This window comes from Mus caroli, unplaced genomic scaffold (genome assembly GCF_978045245.1).
Source record: "Mus caroli unplaced genomic scaffold, Mus_caroli_1 scaffold_2, whole genome shotgun sequence".
Classification (NCBI taxonomy): domain Eukaryota; kingdom Metazoa; phylum Chordata; class Mammalia; order Rodentia; family Muridae; genus Mus; species Mus caroli.
Window position 1 is genome coordinate 153,427,309 of NW_028227257.1, and position 14,444 is coordinate 153,441,752.

Consider the following 14,444-nt stretch of genomic DNA (forward strand, 5'->3'; position numbering starts at 1 on the left):
ACTTAAGTGAGCAGTCTAACTTGAACTGGCAAAGCAGTCTTGTAGCTTCTCAACTGATTGACCCAATCTATAAACCCACAGGTCTTGCTTACACTGATGTCTTAAATCACTTTCACACTTTTTCCTTTTTTGAAACAGGGTTTCTCTGTGTAGCCCTGGTTGTCCTGGAACTTGCTCTGTAAATCAGGCTGGTCTTGAACTCAGAGATCTGCTTGCCTCTGTCTCCCAAGTGCTGAGATCAAAGGTATGCGCCACCACCACTCACACATTTTAAAATGCTATTTACTGGCTGGAGAGATGGCTCAGAGGTTAAGAGCACTGGTTGCTCTTCCAGAGGTCCTGAGTTCAATTCCCAGCAACCACATGGTGGCTCACAACCATCTGTATGGAATCTGATGCCCTCTTCTAGTGTGCATGAAAACAAAATACTCATATACATAAAACAAATTTTAAAATATTTAATATATATATACATATGTATATATGTAAATATTTAATACATATACATACATATGTATATATATGTATACATATATATACATATCCCCCCTAGTGCTGGGATCAAAGGCGTGTGATGTGTCTCAACTGCTTCTTGATATATATATATCAAGCAGTCTAACTTGATATATACATATCAAGCAGTCTAACTTGATATATATATATATCAAGCAGTTGAGACACACCACACACCTTTGATCCCAGCACTAGAGGGGGCAGAAGCAGGTAGATCTCTGAGTTTGAGGCCAGCCTGGTCTACAGAGCTAGTTCCAGGACCGCCAGGACCACACAGAGAAACCCTATCTATAAATAAATAAATAAATATTACATTTATTTAGGGGGGGGCATATGCTGTGACCCACATCCATGTGGAAGTCAGATGACAACCTGTGAGAGTTAGTTCTCTCTTTACAACATGCTGGGCCCAGGGATCCAGCTCAGGTGCCACCAAACTCTGAGGCGACCACCTTTACCCACTGAGCCACCTTGCTGGATGTGATGGTTTGAATGAAAATGTCCAAGGTTTACCGTAGATGAAAGGGAAGCAGGAACATCTGAGAGTCCAGAGTGGACTTCAATTGTACTGTGAACCCCGAGGTTGTGCCTGTTTCTAGTTGTGGTGTGGCTCAGCCTTTAGCATACATCTCTAATTCCTTTAGCTAGAATACAGGACATGCACTTATTATCACCTTTAATCCCAAACAATGAAGATAAAGTTAGTTTTAGAAGGAACCACCCATATTTGAAAGTGATGTATAGGGCTGGAGAGCTGGCTCAGCGGTTAAGAGCACTGACTGCTTTTCCAGAGGTCCTGAGTTCAATTCCCTGCTACCACATGTGGCTCACAACCATCTGTAATGGGATCCGATACCCTCTTCTGGTGTGTCTGAAGAGAGCAACAGTGTACTCACATACATAAAATAAATAAATATTTAAAAAGAAAGAAAGAGCCGGGCAGTGGTGGAGCATGCCTTTAATCCCAGCACTCGGAGGCAGAGGCAGGCGGATTTCTGAGTTTGAGCCCAGCCTGGTCTACAGGGTGAGTTCCAGGACAACCAGGACTACACAGAGATGGCTCAGCTGTTAAAAGCACTGACTGTTCTCCCAGAGGTCCTGAGTTCAATTCCCGAAAACCATCTGTAATGGGATCCAATGCCCTCTTCTGGTGTGTCTGAAGACAGCTACAGTGTACTCATATACATAAAATAAATACATAAGACTTAAAATTTTTTTAAAGGATCTAGAGAGATAACTCAGTGGTTAAGAGCACTGACTGCTCTTCCAGAGATCCTAAATTTCAACCACATGGTGGCTCACAACCATTTGTAATGGGTTCTGATGCCTTCTTCTGATGTGTCTGAAGACAGGTACAGTGTACTCACATATATAAAATAAATAAATAAATTGGGGGTTTTTTGGGGGGTGGGGGGTTCGAGACAGGGTTTCTCTGTATAGCCCTGGAACTCACTTTGTAGACCAGGCTGTCCTCGAACTCATAAATCTGCCTGCCTCTGCCTCCTGAGTGCTGGTAAATACATTGTTAAAAAAAATTTTTTTTAAGTGATCTCTAGGGCTGGTGAGATGGCTCAGTGGGTAAGAGCACTGACTGCTCTTCTGAAGGTCCTGAGTTCAAATCCCCGTAACCACATGGTGGCTCATAACTACCCGGAATGTACTTAAATAAAAAATAAAAATTAAAAAAAAAGTGATGTCTAATTGAGTGGCAGACAAAATGATGAACCAAAGAAAGATTTGACAGAATAGGATACTCCCACTTCCCATGAGGAGAGAGAGGAAAGGGGAGCCACTTAAGGGGCAGTGAAAGAGGAGGAAGCAGTTTTACTGGGTGAAGAGAGAACAAGCCAGAGAATGAGAAGGAGTCAGAAGATTAGAATAAATTGCCAGAGTTAGTTTGAGGCCAAGCAGAGCAAAAAAAGTCAGAGACCAAGAGTGAAAAGCCAGATTGAGTCAGTCAGCTTAGAGAGGAGTATGAGTCAGAACAGCTGAGTTGAACCAAGCAGCCAGAGCTTAGAGGGAACAAAGGGTGAGCTTGTTCAGCAGCAAGTCTCAGAGGCTGCAAACATTCTAGACCTACATTAGATTGCATGGACGGCTAGCAGCTTCCAAGACCAGGCCAAAGTTAGCAGACTGAGGCAGCAAGCCTCAGAGACAATACAGGAGGACAAGAGATCCTTTTACAGGACATGACCAGTCTGAGCAAGTGGACAGAGGGAAAGGGGAAGGGAGAAGGGAGAGCAGGGGAACCAGAGGCAACAGCCAAGAGGGCAAAAGTACAAAAGGGCAAGTAAGCAAAAGGACTGGAGTGTATAGAGAGAAACAGCCGGCCCTTTCGGACTGGTGGAGAGTGTGGGGCAGGGGTGGGGCATGCCAAACAGGAGGACCCAGCAACAGGTAAGAACTGAGGGTAGTGGAAGAACTTGGTGGCCAGATTCTTTGATGTGTTAAGAAAGTATCTCAGCCGATGGTTCCAGGGTCTGAGACTTAACAATAGGAAGTGGCACTGTTTGAAAAGATTAGGAGGTATGGCCTTGTTAGAGGAAGTGTGTCACTGGTTGTGGGACTTGAGGTTTCAAAAGCCCAAGCCAGGCCCAGTGGCTTTCGTTCTCCATATTTGGACACACAACTCTCAACTACTCAAGCACTGTGTCTATCTGCATGCTTCCATGCTCCCCACCATGATAATAATGGATTAAACTTCTGAAACTGTAAGTAAGCCCCAATTAAATGATTTTCTTTATAAGAGTTTTGTTGTGGCCAAGTGGTAGAGGCACACACCTTTAATTCTAGCGCATGAAAGGCGGAGCCAGGTAAATCTGTTGGTTCAAAGTCAACCTGGGGCTGGAGACATGGCTCAGTGGTTAAGAGCACCTACTCTTCTTCCAGAGGTCCTGAGTTCAATTCCCAGCAACAACATGGTGGCTCTCAACCATCTGTAATGGGTTTGGATGCCCTCTTCTGGTGTGTCTGAAGACAGCTACACTGTACTCATATAGTTAAATAAATAGATCTTTTTTTAAAAAAAATTTTTTTAAAAAAAAGCCAACCTGGTCTACAGAGTGTGTACCAGGACAGCCATGGCTACACACACAGTGTGTGTGTGTGTGGTGGTGGGGGGATGTTGTGGTCATGGTGTCTCTTTACAGCAACAGAACAGAGGCTAAGACAGAAGTTGACACCAGAGAACAGGATATTGCTGTGACAGACCTGACCATGCTTCTTGTTGGCAGAATGTGAACTCGAGGCTTTGGATTAGGGAAGCAATTGAATGCTTTAAGTGGGGCTGAATAAGCCATATTACATACTATGATGGCCTAGCTCAAGAGGAGAAGAATATTGTTTAATGGCCTAGAGACAGTTCTTGTGATATTTTGGCAGAGTGTGGCTGCTTTTTGCCCTTGTCCTAAAACTCTAGCTGAAACTAAACTGAAGAGTTCTGGATTAATGCTGTTGTCAGAGGAGATTTCAAGAAAGCCTAGTAGTGACCGGGTGGTATGACTATTAGTAATCACTTATACATATCTAAAATTAAAGGAGCAATCTGGACAAAGAGAAATACAAAATGTCCCGTGTGAGAAGAGGAAGACAGGAAGGTGTGATGGAGATAAGTCCAGTGCTCAAGGAGACAAAACATTTAAAGAAAAGTCTGATGTTAAATGGAATAAATGGAGTGCTGAGCTCAGGGCAGGGCCCACCCAGCTAAGCTTCTGATTTGTGGAAAGGAATTAAAGGACTGCTTAAGCAATGGGGGAGAACCCTTGAAGCCAGAAAGCTAATGCAGATGTAACTGAACGAGGGGCCAGATTCCAGCCTCAGGAAGCAGCAGAACTTGGCAGCTTCAGCCCCATGGTCCTGGCTTTAGAGTCAAGAATACAAAGTTGTGTGGTCTCCCTCCATTACTAAGAAAAGCTGCTGAGGCACAGTATGTGTAAGGGGTGTCTCTGCATGGAAGCCCAAAGAGGCCATTGCATCAAACTGTGAAGGTGAAGCCTGGATTTGGTTGGAGACCCCAAGATGCTGGAGATACAAGACGTGCGTGATGCCTGCCAAGGAGAGCTACAGACTGTGCATGGAACTAAGTGAGAGGAAGTGTGTTGCAGTGAACACAATGACAGGAGTTGGAGACCTGCAGAGCACTTTGATAGCAGACACAGAGCTGCAGAGTTTGGAGTTTGCCCTGTGGGGTTTTGGTCTTGCTTTGGTCTGGTACTTCCTCACTACACTCCCTTTCCTCGCTTTTGTAATGGTAATGTATATTCTGTGGCATAGCATGCAGGCAATATGTGGTCGGTTTTTTATTTTGATTTCACAGGGAGTTAACAATTAAGAGATTTCCTTGAGTCTCAGAAGAGGCTTTGGACTTGGAAGCAGCCTTGAGCCGAAGGGCCTTTTAAAGTTAGACTGAATGAGGTTCTTTGCATTATGATATGGCTACAAGCCTGTGGAGACCAGGGAATTAGATGTGATAGTTTGAATAAAAATGGCTCCTGCGGACCACCAGGGAATGGCACTACTTAAGAAGGATTGGGAGGTGTGGCCAGGTGTGAGGAAGTATGCCACTCAGGAGTGGGCTTTGAGGTTACAAAAGCTCAAGCCAAGGCTAGAACTTTTAATTTTTTTTCGAATTCTATTTTTTTTCTTCCCTCCCCCCTCAAATTCTATTCTTTTTTTTTTTTTTTTTTTTTTTTTGGTTTTTCGAGACAGGGTTTCTCTGTGTAGCTCTGGCTGTCCTGGAACTCACTTTGTAGACCAGGCTGGCCTCGAACTCAGAAATCCGCCTGCCTCTGCCTCCCGAGTGCTGGGATTAAAGGCGTGCGCCACCACGTCCGGCTTTCAAATTCTATTCTTAATGGTGGCTCTTAAATACTTTAACCTCCCTTGTAGCCCACCACCCAACAGAGGTAGTAAAAAAGAAAGGATACAGGGAAAAGTGGGCCTTTTAGAAAAGTTCTTTGAGCAACTCCCATCTGTGTTGTATGAATATCAGCAGTTCAGTTCACAGGTTAGCAGGCGGCGGCAGCTCGACCCCCTCGCAAACACTTCACAGATACACCAGCAGTCCAGTTCGGTAGTCAGGTTAGCAACAGCGGTGACAGGGCCTAGCAGAGACAGCCAGGCCTCAGCAGGAGGGACCAACAGGAACACCAGAAGTTCTTAGCTGTGCCTCTCTCAGGGAAGTGAAGATCAGCAAAGACTTGAGACCAAGGATTTCAGGAGCAAATAACTTGAGCCAATCAGCATCTGCCGTTTAGAAGAGATGCTTTCTTGGGACCAATGGGGGTGTGGGTGGAGGATAGTACAGGAGCTTGTAGCAGCGTTCAGTGAGCTTGCTGCGGTGTTTCTCCTCCTGCTCCCAGAATCTGTGTCATTGACTCTGCCACCAACTCACTCTTAACCCACAAGGGGAAGTAGGGTATGACAGAGAGAGCTGTCCAGAGCATGGTCAATACACCAGCCAGCCAAACTCTCTCCATCACTCCATGGAGTCCTATTTATACCCTCCAAATACCATGTGCCCTGCTTCAGCATGTGTCTTGCCTCAGCACCACTCCACGGAAGCAGTACATGTGTGTTGTTAGCAAAGAATCCTTCATCACTTGTCCTTTCATGTGCTTGCTTTAGCAGAACATCCTCTTTCCTGTGTCTGCTTCAGAGAATCGTTCTTTCACGTGTTTGCCCCAGCTAACTTTCCAAAGAACCCTTAAGTTACCTCTTCACAGGCCAATATCTTTTTCTTCCTGCTTCCAGTGGATCTGGATGTAGAACTCTCACCTACTTCTCCAGGACCATGTCTTCCTGGGTGCCACCATGCTTCCTGCCCTGATGATAATAGTCTAACCCTCTCAAACTGTAAGTCAGCCCCACTTACATGTTTTTTTTTTAAAGATTTATTTATTTTATGTGTGTGAGTACACTATAGCTGTCTTCAGACACAGTAGAAGAGGGAATCAGATCCCATTACAGATGGTTGTGAGCCATCATGTGGTTGCTGGGATTTGAACTCAGGACCTCTAGAGGAAATCAGCACCCTTTTTTTAAAAATATTTTTTTATTACGTATTTTCCTCAATTACATTTCCAATGCTATCCCAAAAGTCCCCCATACCCTCCCCCCCCCACTCCCCTACCCACCCATTCCCACTTTTTGGCCCTGGCGTTCCCCTGTACTGGGGCATATAAAGTCCAATGGGACTCTCTTTCCAGTGATGGCCTACTAGGCCATCTTTTGATAAGGAAATCGGCACTCTTAACCACTGAGCCATCACTCCATCCCCATTTGTTTTCTGTTGTTGTTGTTTTTTCAAGACAGGGTTTCTCTGTGTAGCCCTGGCTGTGCTGGAACTCACCCTGTAGACCAGGCTGGCCTCGAACTCAGAAATTCTCTACCTCTGCCTCCCAAGTGCTGGGATTAAAGGTGTGTGCCACCGCCCGGCCATGTGTTTTCTATCATAAGAGTTGCCATGGTCATTCAATCTCTCACTTCACTGCAAGAGGGCACTGACTAAACAGGTGGTTCCCACCTCAGACATTCTTCCAACAGAAGAGGATACAATGGAGATTGCACATCTGGGGAGGAATTGCTCAGATTTTTAAGCTTCCCAGAGGCTCACAAGCACAGACTTCAGCTTCTTGTCATTTTTTTCCCTTGAGAACTTCAATTTAACAGAACCCTTATCATATTTTGTAGGAAGCCAACTCTAAGATGGCTCCAGTTTCCGGTGTGCCATTGTCATAAACAACAATACTGCACAGGCAGGCGTAAGCCCGAGTCTGGTGCCAACCCCTCCTGAGCGGGTATATGCTAATTAGGTGACAGCGGTTCAACCTATCCCAGGAAGACGCAAAGCCTTTCCCTGTGCTGGGGTGCATATAAGCAGACCTCCCTGGGTGCCTGGGATCCCTGTAGCAGCATCAAGGCATTCCTGCAATAAAGGCTGTTGAGAAGAATCCGACCGTGTTGTGTCTTTCTTGCCGGCCGAGGTGGGCGCAACAATATTTGATAAAAAAAAAAAAGAAAGAAATCATGTGTGCTATGTGTATGTTTGCCTGTGCATGTATGTGTAGCACCCAGTGGCTGACATTGAAGGCCTCCCTTAATCACTCTACACTTTTATTTCTTGAGACAGGCTCGCTCAGTGGACCTGGAGGTCACTACTTCAGCAAGCCAGTGAACTTCAGGGACCAGCCTGTGTCCATATCAGCCCGCCCCCATTGTCTCCAGCACTGGTTTAGACCCAGGCCGCAGACCTAGCTTTTATGTGGGTGCTAGGGATTCAAACTCGTTTCTCATACCTGCAAAGCGCTTTGCCCACTGGGCACCTCCCAGTTTGCTTTTGAGTTACCCTAGTGCCCGCCCTTTTCTGTCTTTCTTTTTCTCATCTGCTCTTGATTGCTTTAGCACTTTACAACTCAACTTGAATGCTGACTGCAGTCACTGAGGTCCACAAGAGCCTCTTCTACCTGACCATGGTCATCAGGGCTCAGCCATGCCACACAAAAGCTAACACCGACACCAAAGTTCCTGCTCAACACACCACATGCAGACCCACTTTCCTTACTCTCTCTTCTATGTTCTTCTATCATGTTCTTCCCAAGAGCTCCGAGTTTGGGATCCCAGGAGGGGCTCTTTAGCACAATGTGACTGCATTCTCTTTCCTTCATGCCCCTGCACAAGCTGGACTTAGGTGGTGTCCCAATCTCATGTCTATTACTGTAATAAAACGCCTTGACCAAAAGCAACGTAGGAAGGAAAGATTTATTTCAGTTGGTAGTTCCAGGGTACCATCCATCTTCGAGGGTATGATGGTTTGTATATTCTTGGACCAGGGAGTGGCACCATTTGGAGGTGTGGCCTTGTTGGAATAGGTGTGACCTGGTTGGAGTAGGTGTGTCACTGTAGGTGTGGGTATAAGATCCTCACCCTAGTTGCCTGGAAGTCAGTCTTCCACTAGCAGCCTTTAGATGAAGACGTAGAACTCTCAGCTCTGCCTGTGCCATGCCTGCCTGGATGCTGCCATGCTCTCACCTTGATGATAATGGACTGAACTTCTGAACCTGTAAGCCCGCCCCAAGTAAATGTTTTTTATAAGACTTGCCTTGGTCATGGTGTCTGTTCACAGCAGTAAAACCCTAACTAAGAGAGAGTGCAAGTCACGTCACACCTACATGCAAATTCAGACAAATGAACACACCCATGCTTGCTGTATATACCCAGCTAGCATCCTTCATATCTATAGAGTATATAAAGAGTTTAAAATATATATATACATATATATATATATATATATATATATATATATATATATATATATGGCTTAGCAATTAAGAAGACTTGTTGTTCAGTAAAAGACTGGCTCAATAACCAGGATCTACATGGCAGCCACAAGCACTGTAACTCCAGTTCCAAGGAATCAGACACCCTCTTCTGGCCTCTGCATGTACATCATACACAAACATACACAGGCAAAATTCTCATAAGCATATCATTTTTAAAAGTAGTATTTAAAAAATATTTAATGGGCATCCCATTAAATGTGACTCTCAGTAAACAGGCTAGTTTTAGTGAAATATGTCTTACGAAATATTTGGGACATATACTTTTTAAAAAATTCATCGTTTTATCTGACATTCCAGTTTAGCTGTGTGTGCTCTATCTAGCAACTGGTCAGTGAAGTGACCTGAACAATTCTGGCTTCTAGAACTTTCTCTGTGTGCAGTTCAGGATGTCCTTAGGAGCATTTAAGGATAACCACCAGTCCAGAAGGGGTGCTTCTACTCCTTTCTCTTCATGCTCCAGACTCTAGACACACGGAACAAAGCCGTTCTACTGCAGCCCAGCCCAGCCTGCTGGCCTCAGCAAGTTCTCACTGATCCTTAAGCCCTAAGGTATCAGGGAAGATTTGGCCTGGCATGGTTCATGGCAAGGACCTCAGTGAGAGAAGCCCTATGCTGACCAGACATAGCACCATGGGCCTTCCTGTGAGCAGGTGCTAGTATGATAGACAAGGGAACAGAAGGTGTGTTTATCACAGCTCAAGGCCCAGAGGCACCAGCAAAGCATGTTCTACTAACGAACAACAAAGAGCTTCCCTGGTACCCACAGGTTCTGCAGGTTGTCCAAGAAAGAACTGTGGCCTAGTAGGCTCTCCCAGCATAGTCCCGACCCTAAGACACACCTCTAGCTGCCTTTCCTTACCCTGAGACACACTTTGTCTCTAAATGTGGCAGTGGACCTCCACCTGTACCTCTCAGTACAAATGCAAAGCCGGGCATGACAGTAGGAACCACAGAGGACCACAGAGGATTCAGTGGGTAAAGACATGCAGTGACTGATGTGATGGCCTGAGTTTGAGCTCAGGGACTTGCATGATAGAAGTGACTCTGAAAAGCTGTCAGGGGACAACATGCCTTTGTTTTATTTTTAAAGCTGAAGAGGCCTGCTCTGGTGTTCCTACGGGACCGGCTGCCCCCTCCTCCCACTATTTGCAATGAATTTTCAAGCCCATGAAGAGGATGTAGCTGTGCTGGTGCCAAACCAAAGCTGCCAATTCATTCTCCCAGCTCAAGGCAACACCAAGATCACCCAAAATGTTGCTCCCAGCCTCAGGTCCAGCTCCCACCCCCAGAAAGCTGACCCAGACCCTGGCCCATGCTCTCTCATACAGACAATGTGCAGAGTAATCTGCTCTGTCTTTCCATCTGTGATCAGATTCCAAACTACGGCCAACAAGCTTGTCCTAAAACTTCCCAATAGAAAAACCTGACTCAATAATGCTAGCCTATGGCATATGGTACTGCAGGCCTTTAATTCAGCACTGGGAAGGCAGAGACGGTCAGATATCTGAGTTCAAGTTGCTATGGTCTACACAGCACTCTCCCGAACAACCAGGGCTATGTACAGTTCTACAGACCTTCTCTAAATAATGCTAGCGTTCCAGATGTGATATGCACGCCCACTCCGTCCACAGTATCTAGGTGAATAACCCTGGCACCACTTTGACTCCTTCAGTGCCTGGCCATGAACCTGCCTTAACAAATTAAGTCCTGTTTGTTTCCAAGACACGTCTCCTTCGCCTAGACTGGGCTGGCTTAGTACTACTCAATTTTCCTGACTGCCTGGTCAGATACTCCCCAGGTACAGGTATGAACCACATGCCCAGCTAACTACCGACTGCTGTAAAACACAAGCAGCCCGAAAAACACAAAGTAAACACAGCCGACACATACAGCTCCTTCACTGTTTGTATGCATATGTGCACTCGTGTGCACTAGAGCATGCGTTTGTAAAAATGTGCATGACACTTGTACAGGTGTGAGTATGCCTGTCCTTCTTTAGATACGTGTGCATTCTTAACACACCGTGGTTTTACGAAGGGGACTGATACTACCAGGTTGTTCTAGATCGATGGCTTCTTCAATAAAATGGACTTAACCGAAGATCCCCGGACGTGGATACAAAAGCAGGGACAACCGCCGTGGTGTAGAACAGTTATTCCCTTTCTCGAATCCAGAGCTACAGCTGACGTGTAGTCAGCCTTCGCTGCGCATGCGCAGACACGGTGGCGGGAGCGGAGGAGTATGCGCAGACTCCGTACACAGCCTCCCCGCACTTTCAGCGTTTACAACCCGTCGTCCGGAAATCCAGGAAGGATTAACAGGCGCTCGTCTTCTGATTCGTGCCCGCCCACTTCCACTTCCCGCCGTCTGCAAGCGTGTCCCGGTTGGATGTGCGCCTACCCTGTTTTGTTTCCGGGGAATCTGTTTTGCCCAAGAACGTTCACAACTTCCGGTGTTCCCTTGGGCCTGTGATTGGCTAGTTTTATGAATTAATTAAAGCATGGTCGGGTTAGAAATAATAAACCGTTTTTACTTCTAAATAACCGCGCTGAAATTATCAAACAACCAAATAAAATATAATACTTTTCAGTAACAAGTTTTTGTGACTACTAAACAAAATTCACCATTACCTTAAAAGGTCCTAGATTAGGAGCTTTAAATACTCTGCGGGAGAGCGCTACTACCGTGTTGTATGAAAGGAGAGAAGGTTAGCACTCCCCTTGACAAGGATGGAAGAGGCCCTTGGGCCTAACAACACACATACGGTTAAGGCATTGCCACCTACTTCGTGGCATCTAACCACTGTTTTTTTTGTGTGTAAATTTGGAAGCTGAAGGATGCAATCCTACACAGATTACTTGCTCGACATTTTTATTCTAATCACCATCCCCAGCTCTCTTACCCAGTGTATTTGGGACAGATGTAGTCTACTTCAAACAGGCAATTTCATTCTGAAGCTTGGAGGACTGCCATGTGCAGTAGCTCAACTTCCCACCTACTAAGAGCTATTTGCTCATCAACTTCGGATATTGGGGTGTTCCTGACAGACATAAGGCGCTTAATACTCAAACAGCAAATGACCCTGAGCACTACTCCAGACGAACAAGTGGCTGTGCCGGGGAGTTCATAAGGGCTCTCCTAGAGCAGGTATGTGTGTATGTGTATGTATGTGTATGTATGTGTGTACTGTGATCCGAGTTGAGGTGTATACACATTTGTGTGCATGTGCGCAAACAGAAACACATGTAAAAAAAATATATACACTCGCTGGGCAGTGGTTTCTCACCATGATGATAATGGATTGAATCTCTGAACTGTAAGCCAGCCCCAGTGAAATGTTTCCCTTTATAAGAGTTGCCTTGGGGGCTGGAGAGATGGCTCATCAGGTAAGAGCACTGGCTCTTCCAAAGGTCCTGAGTTCAATTCCCAGCAACCTCGTGGTGGCTCACAACCATCTGTAATGAGATCTGATGCCCTCTTCTGGTGTGTCTGAAGACAGCTACAGTGTACTCATATAAATAAAATAAATCTTAAAAAAAAAAAAAAAAAAAAGAGTTGCCTTGGGCTAGCAGTGGTAATGCACGCCTTTAATCCCAGCACTTGGGAGGCAGAGGCAGGCGGATTTCTGAGTTTGAGGCCAGCCTGATCTACAGAGTGAGTTCCAGGACAGCTAGAGCTACACAGAGAAACCCTGTCTTCAAAAACAAAACAAATATAATACACACACACTCATATGCATTTAAATTTAAAGAAAGAGAGACAAAGAGAAACAGAGAAGAGAACGTTGTTTATCAGACTGGGTCTCAGCTGGTCTTGAACTCTCAATACTTATATACCAAATAAATCTTTAAAAAAAATAATAATAATCCTGGGCTGGAGAGATGGCTCTACAGTTAAGAGCACTGACTGCTCTTCCAGAGGTACTGAGTTCAATTCCCAGCAACCACATGGTGGCTCAGAAGCCTTCTTCTGGTGCGTCAGAAGACATCTACAGTGTACAGGGCTGGAGCGGGGGCCAACCAGAATGAGCAGAAATCATCTGAATTCAAATTCCCAACAACCACATGATAGCTCACAACCATGTACATTAAATAAATAAATCCTGCCACAGTGAGATTAGAGCCATACCTGTCCCTTCCTTGTGTTTAAGGAATATACTTCAAAGCATTTCTCAAGATGTTAGCTGTGAAATGTCATCTCTGTGTACCTTACTCTGAAATATGCAAAATTGAGGTCATTTTAAAACAATCCCCCCCCAAAAAAACACCAAGGAGTTTGAAAGCTGATACACCCTGGGGATGAACAGACCCACTCACAAAGGTGTCAGGGCAGCACCCCTCCTCAGAGGAGCCCACTGACAGGCAGACAAGTAGAAAGTCATACTCGGGCCCACGGCTGTAACCAAGGGTACAGTCCTTCCCCAAAAAAGAAGGTGGAAACCTTTAAGGCATTGGGCCATGGAGCAACACACTTCTCTTGGAAGGTGGAGGGAGGCTCATGAACTCCAACAAGAAACTTAGTCCCAATAAACTGAAAGCTACAGGACTTATAAAAGGCTCCTCCCCAAAATTGCACAATTGCTAGGGAGAGGCTGACTCAAGGTTCAAGAGCACTAGCTGCTCTTCCAGAACTCAAGTCCACTCACAACCATCACAAGGATCAGACCCCCTCTTCTGGCCTCCACAGCCACCAGACACACACATGGGATATAAACACAAAGCACTCGTATACATAAAGCAAATATTTCTGGACCATCCTGGAACTAGCTCTGTAGACCAGGCTGGCCCTGAACTGACAAGAGATCTATGGGTCCCATACCTGGGATTAATTGTGTGCCACCAACATGGGACACATCTTTTAAAATGCTAAGCAGAGCCTCCCACTGGCTTGGGGAGCTCCAGGGCTGGGCTGGCTGGTTTAGGATACTCACTGATCAAGTTGGATTTGTTACCTGGGTCAGACCTTAAGTTCTCTAGTCTTAGTAGGTAGACTTTGGTTCATGTCTGCCCAGACAAGGTCACAGCCTGTATACACCAAGAACACAGGGCACCCAGCAGAAATCCATATAAAGCCATTCCATTAGGCCAACGTTGCATGAACAGCTGCTTGTGCCCAGTTCCAAAGCCACTTACTCTAAAGCTACTGACACAGGATCCATGACACTGTACTGTGGAGATTTACATTAAACCCTCCATCAAAAGTAAACTATGCAGATTCAGGAGCAGGGAAGACGGCTGAGTGGACAATGCACTTGCCACATAGACCTGAGAATCAGCATGCATCCCTAGCACCCATATAAATGCAGGGCAGGCACAGCAGCCTGCCCGCCTTCCCAGCATCCACAAGGCTCCCAGTTATGCTGCCTGGCTAGACTAGCCAAATTGGAAAGCTTTGGGTTCAAGTAAGAGAGCTACTGAGGTGGGGAGCTATCAAGGAAGTTATCTGGCATCACTCTACACACATGAACCATCACACATATGCACATTATCTTAAAAGAAAAGCAAATTTTTAGAGGAGGGGTTGTGCTGAGCAGATGGCTTAGCACTTGAGAGCACTGACTGCTCTTCAAGAGGTCCCGAGTTCAAATCCCAG

At 45.7% G+C, this 14,444-nt stretch overlaps 1 long non-coding RNA gene and 1 other non-coding gene across 2 annotated transcripts; both read left to right on the plus strand.

Annotated features, from left to right (window-relative positions):
• Positions 1-2,838: 2,838 nt before the first annotated feature.
• On the plus strand, positions 2,839-7,450 carry LOC147005956 (uncharacterized). Its single transcript, XR_015045393.1, has 3 exons — positions 2,839-2,910; positions 6,265-6,366; positions 7,204-7,450. It is a non-coding gene; the product is annotated as an uncharacterized LOC147005956 (long non-coding RNA).
• Positions 7,451-11,537: 4,087 nt separating this feature from the next.
• Positions 11,538-11,663, plus strand: LOC115030544 (U6atac minor spliceosomal RNA). Its single transcript, XR_003836126.1, has one exon. It is a non-coding gene; the product is annotated as a U6atac minor spliceosomal RNA (small nuclear RNA).
• The last annotated feature ends 2,781 nt before the right edge of the window (positions 11,664-14,444 follow it).